General features: G+C 47.1%; 1 long non-coding RNA gene across 1 annotated transcript; it reads right to left on the reverse strand.

Annotated features, from left to right (window-relative positions):
- Positions 1-675: 675 nt before the first annotated feature.
- LOC125524026 lies at positions 676-5,085 on the reverse strand. The gene is made up of 2 exons (XR_007290513.1): positions 3,526-5,085; positions 676-729 (listed from the first exon to the last, which is right to left on the reverse strand). It is a non-coding gene; the product is annotated as an uncharacterized LOC125524026 (long non-coding RNA).
- Between the last annotated feature and the right edge of the window lie 458 nt (positions 5,086-5,543).

Here is a 5,543-nt window from a genome sequence, read left to right on the forward strand (position 1 = left end):
CAAGCTTGCCGAGGAGATTAGTTGGCGGATCTTGGCATCCTGGGCAGGGAAAATTGGCGAGAAGGCTCCCTGCCGAAGCCTCATCGCGTCGAGGGCGTACGCGGCAGTGATCCCGACGGCAAAGATGGCTAGGACGGGAGCACGCCGAGGTCATGGAGGAGACCGCGTGGGCGCGAGCGCCGTTGCGATGCGCGCGTTGTGGGAGAAGACCGGAGTGATGCAGGCGTGGCGGCGCGGGATCCGGCAGGTAGTCGGACGGGTGTGGCTGGAGGTGGGGGGAGGGAAGGGAGAGGCGGAGCCAAGCGGTGGCGACGCAATCTCTAGGAACCCTAGGCGTGAGAGGGGATCGAGCGCATAGGAGAGGGAAGAGAGGAGCGTCTCGGATGGGAGTAATGGGACGAGGCAACGATAAAATAATCGGTGGGAGAGGTAGAGAGGCGAGACGAAAAATTACCCGGCGAAAAATAACCAACGAAATTAAACCGGACGAAGTGGGAGGTGGGACGAAAAAAGAAGTACCAAAGAAGTACCAAAAAATACCGGATGAGGTGGGACGAAAATAAAACCCGGAACGCGACCTACCAACTGAGACATTAGGAGTAGAGATGACTGTGAATGCTTCCTCCTTCGAGGATGTCGTGATGAAGGGATTACTCCGTAGTATCCACTTGGGGATAGAGGACTGGAAAGTATTATGTGTCGGGATAGGTTATTTTGTGTAGTAATAACCTTCTTTTTTTAGAGGAAAGGCTTTGGCCCGACTTTATAAATAAAGCCACATGGCAGCGTCACAGACCTGAATAACCCAAACAGTTAGCGAAACACCGCGAGTCCAGCGAACGAAAGCCTGGAGCAGGCGAAAGAAGTTTCAGAGCGATACATGGCACCCAGCCATACACGGCGCGCAGGCCGGAGGGGGAAAGAAGACTACCACCAAAGAGACAGAACCACCGCGGCAAAGATCATCCGTTTGGGCCCAGCCCTGAGAAGAAGGATGCCGAAGCCCGAATTTTGGCGATGAGCACGTCCAGGGCATCCCGATCGTCTTCTTTAGTCAATAATCTCCACTGCTGCAATATGATACAAGATTTGAAAAGAACGTCAGCAGGTTTAGATGGAAAGATATGTTCAATAGTAAATTTGTTCCTAATAGTCCAAAGAGCCCAACATAAGGCACCCAAGCCAACCCAGAACACCCTCTTGGTGACCCCAACCAGAACCTTGGCTAGGGTCCTAAGCTCAGAGAAGGACGAGGGATTCCAAGAGACCTGAAGCCATGAACTGACACAACTCCAAACGAACTTGGCCAGGACACAATGGAAAAAGATATGATTCGTGTTTTCCAAAGCACCACAGAGGTGACAAAATTCCGATCCCGGACCATTGCGCTTGCGAATCTGGTCAGCCACAGAAAGCCGGCGTCTGAAAGCTTGCCAAAGAAATATCTTAATCTTAGGAGGCACTTTGGACTTCTAGATATTAGAGAATCTATTCGAGGGGGTACCTCCGATTAGCCTAGAGTAAAGTGACTTGACCAAAAATCTGCCAGAAGACGAATGAGGCCAAACAACAGAATCCGGAGCCTCGGAGAGCACAGGGAAGAGGGCAGAAAGACTTTGCCAATCCTCCAACTCTTCAGGAGACAGGGAGCGGCGAAAAGCCAGGTCCCAATTATTATCCGCCACCTCCGCGATGGAGATGTCCAGCTTAGGACAGTAAGAAAACAAAACCGGGAACTGAGCAGCCAGAGGAGCATCTCCACACCACCAATCCCGCCAAAAACGAACAGACCTACCATTGCCCACGATAAATTTAACATGCTCCAAAAAAATTGGTCTGACTTTGACAAGGTTCTTCCAGAATTGAGACCCTCGTCTAGCAGAAGCAAACAAGGGGCTAGATTGAGGGAAATACTTGGCCTTGATGATAGAGTACCAAAGAGAATCGGCCCAGTAGTCATAATTTTCCACCACCACTTAATTAATAAGCATTTGTTCATCACCAACGTATTAATAATGCCTAACCCCCAAGGTTCTTAGGCCGGCACATAAGCTGCCACTTGACTAGTCCGTATTTCCGCTTATTATGCGCCGCATTCCAATAAAATGCACCTCTGTGTTTGTCAAAGCCAGCGTGGGTGCCAGCCGATAGGAGATAAAAGCCCATAAGGAACATAGGAAGGGATGAAAGGCAGGAGTTGATTAAGGCCACCTTGCCAGCGTTAGTATTGTATCTGCCGCACCAAGGAAGGACCCTGTTCCCCACTTTAGCGACAGCCGGGGCAATGTCCTTAACAAGAAGTTTAAGAGGGGAAATTGGGAGGCCCAAATATTTGAATGGAAAGGAACCTAAAGAGCAGTTAAGAAGCCTGGCCACACGCAAGGCTTCCGCATCATCAACACCAGTAACTAGAACCTCACTCTTGGAGAAGTTAATCTTCAAGCCAGAGACCGCTTCAAAGCAAAGAAGGATGAATTTCAAATTGGCAATACACGCATCATTCAGCTCAACCATAATGATCGTATCGTCGGCATACTGGAGGTGAGAAACCCCTTCCGGAATTAGATGAGAGACCACCGGACTAATGTGACCTCATTGAGCCGCCCTCGTGAGGATATAGGAAAAGGCATCGGCCACAAAGTTAAAAAGAATAGGGGAAGTAGGATCCCCTTGACGAAGACCCCTGCCATTGGCAAAAAATTTACTAATATGCCCATTCACCGACACGGCAGTGTGGCCCCCAGTGACCAACTGCATGATACGATGCACGTAAGCTCCATCAAAACCTTTCACGAGCAGGACCTGCTTCAGAAAAGACCAACTGACTGAGTCGTATGCTTTCTCAAAATCTAACTTAAGAATAATCGCTTTAGAGCTCCGAGAGTGCAGGTCATGCACAATTTCGTGCAAGGAAAGAATACCATCTAAAATAAAACGGCCCTTAATGAAAACAGATTGGAAGGGGCTAATAACTCTATGAGCAACAGGAGAAAGGCGGTTAGCAAAGCCCTTAGCCGGGAATTTGGCAAAATTATTAATCAGAGCAATAGGACGAAATTGAGAGATTAATTCAGCCCCCTTGACCTTGGGAATCAGAGTAATTACGGCGTAGTTCAAGCGGGAGATATCGATGTAACCAAGGCAAAAGCCCTGTATGACACTGCAAACCAGCTGCTTTAACTGATGCCAGAATTTTCGGAAGAAAGGGATAGAAAAGCTGTCAGGCCCGGATGCCGCATTCGGGTTAGCAGAGTTAACAATGTCCCAGATTTCCTGATCAGATAGGGGGATCATCAACGAGGCGTTGTCCTCGGCCGAAACTTTTAAACCCATGTTCCAGAGAGAAGGGGAGATCGAGAAGCCCGAAGGAGGTTTCGCCCCAAGCAAAGCAGAGAAGAAGTCCCGCACGTGATCCATAATAACAACTTGGTCCGAAGACCGCGCACCATTGATAATCAGATTGTTGATGCCACAATGCCTCCTCCGACCGTTCGCTATGGTTTCGCCCCTGAGGCCAGTAATAACCTTCTTACATGTTTGTTGGTTTCTTTTGCAAATTTTGGTCTTGAGACTTGTTCATTCTGTTTTGTAGTTACCTCTCGGAGAGTGAAGGAAAACGTGTGAATGGGTGCCATCTGGACTGAGCTAACGAAGGTAGTAACACCCCTCGGCATTTCATTTGACCTGTCGTTCCTATGCCCTATGACCGGGAGCACCAATCGAGGAAGACCAAGCCTAGTGCATCATCACGCCATCGAGGAAGACCTGAACGGGACGGCGATCGACACCTATGACAACCGCCGGATGGCCATGGCCTTCTCCCTGCTGGCCTGCACCGAGGTGCTGGTCACCATCAGGGACCTCCCACAAGACCTTCCCCAACTACTTAGACGTGCTAAGCACCTTTGTGAAGAACTAGCCTCGGAAAATCTACAACGAATTGTGCTTGCACTTTGTAGCCTGTCCATGGTCTAAGGAATTTTTACTCTTTTTGGTCTTCTCATGAGATGATGTATGAGTTTATAATATCAGTTTTGTAGTGCATGGTCCTTTTGGTAAAATCAAATCTATTGCACAGAGTATTTGTTTTACGAATATGAAATAATTTACCCTTCAATGATTTAGATGTCATGCTGCTGCTTGAGGAAGATCTTAAGCATGCAAGCTATAGGAAAGGAGGAAGCGTTCCCTCAGCACAAAGAGCATAGCTCTCAACGTAATGCTTGAAATATAATACTCAAACAAGCCCCTTTTCGATACAACCCTCTCTACTAAACATATAAAGGGTAATATTTTGACAAATTGTACCCACTTCCGGGTCGTTGCTGGAAAGTATACGCCAGTCACAGGAGTTTGCGCTACTGGGCCGGCCCAGCAAGGCGCAAGCAGCTTAGTTGTTTTATAACATGAGAGCACATTGTTTTTCGACATGCCCCATTTTTTTCCATGGCCTCATATGACCAATTCAACGAACCATGCCAAATTGTTCAAGTTTTCGACAATTTTGCACTTTCTGGAGTTTTTCTTGTGAGCAAAGGTTGATAAATGTCCAAACGTGTGGCAACATGCAAACGGTGTTAGAATTCATCCAAACCTGACATAGATGCCTACTGAGGGCATGCCCACCTGCTTGAGAAAAATGAGGTCATTTCAAGGATGTTCGAAAAAGGACCGTATTGAACGCATGATGTTCGTGTAGGCCAAAATGCCCCATATGGGAGCACGTTGTTTCTCAACATCCTTGAAATGACCTTTTTTTTACATGGCCTTGCACGACCAATTCAAGTCACCTTGCTAAGTTTTTTGTTTTTTTACAAGTTTTGTATTTTCTGGTTAACATGTAGCAACATGCATACGATGTCAGAAGTCATTCAAGCCAGGCATGGATGCCTAACATGTGCATTCCCACCTGCTTGCAGAAGTTGTGGTCATGCGTCATTTCTAAACAAAATATCATGTTCAACGGAGAGTGCTTGGGTAGGCTAGAAGGGTCCATTTGGGAGCACCTCGTTTCTTGACATCCCTTAAATGTCCCCAAATTTTTCACAACCTTGTAAGACCAATGTAATGCACCATACCAAGTTTTTTGGGTTTTCGACAAGTTTTGCATTTTCTATTGTTTCCTCAGTTAAAAAAGGCCGATAAATGTTCGGACATGTCGCAACCTACATGCGGTGTCGAAAGTCGTACAAACCAGACATGCATGTGTACCATGATCTTTTCCCACCTGCTTACAAAAGCTGGGGTCATTTTAAGGATGTCTAAAAATAGACCATACTCAACTGAGGGTGCTCCGTAGGCCAGAAGTGCCCGTTTGAAAGCATGTTATTTTTCAACATCCGTCAAATGGCCACAAATGTTTTCGAACAACTTCTATGACCAATTCAATGCATATGCCAAGTTGTTTGGGTCATTGACAAGTCTGGAGTTTTCGCTATAAAAAAAGGACCGATAAATTGCTCGATGTGTTGCAACAAGCAAACGGTGTTAAAAGTCATCCAAACCTGACATGGATGCGTCTCGTGCCTGGCTTCTGCAAGAAG

The sequence above is a fragment of the Triticum urartu genome, chromosome 7 (assembly GCF_003073215.2).
Source record: "Triticum urartu cultivar G1812 chromosome 7, Tu2.1, whole genome shotgun sequence".
Taxonomy (NCBI): domain Eukaryota; kingdom Viridiplantae; phylum Streptophyta; class Magnoliopsida; order Poales; family Poaceae; genus Triticum; species Triticum urartu.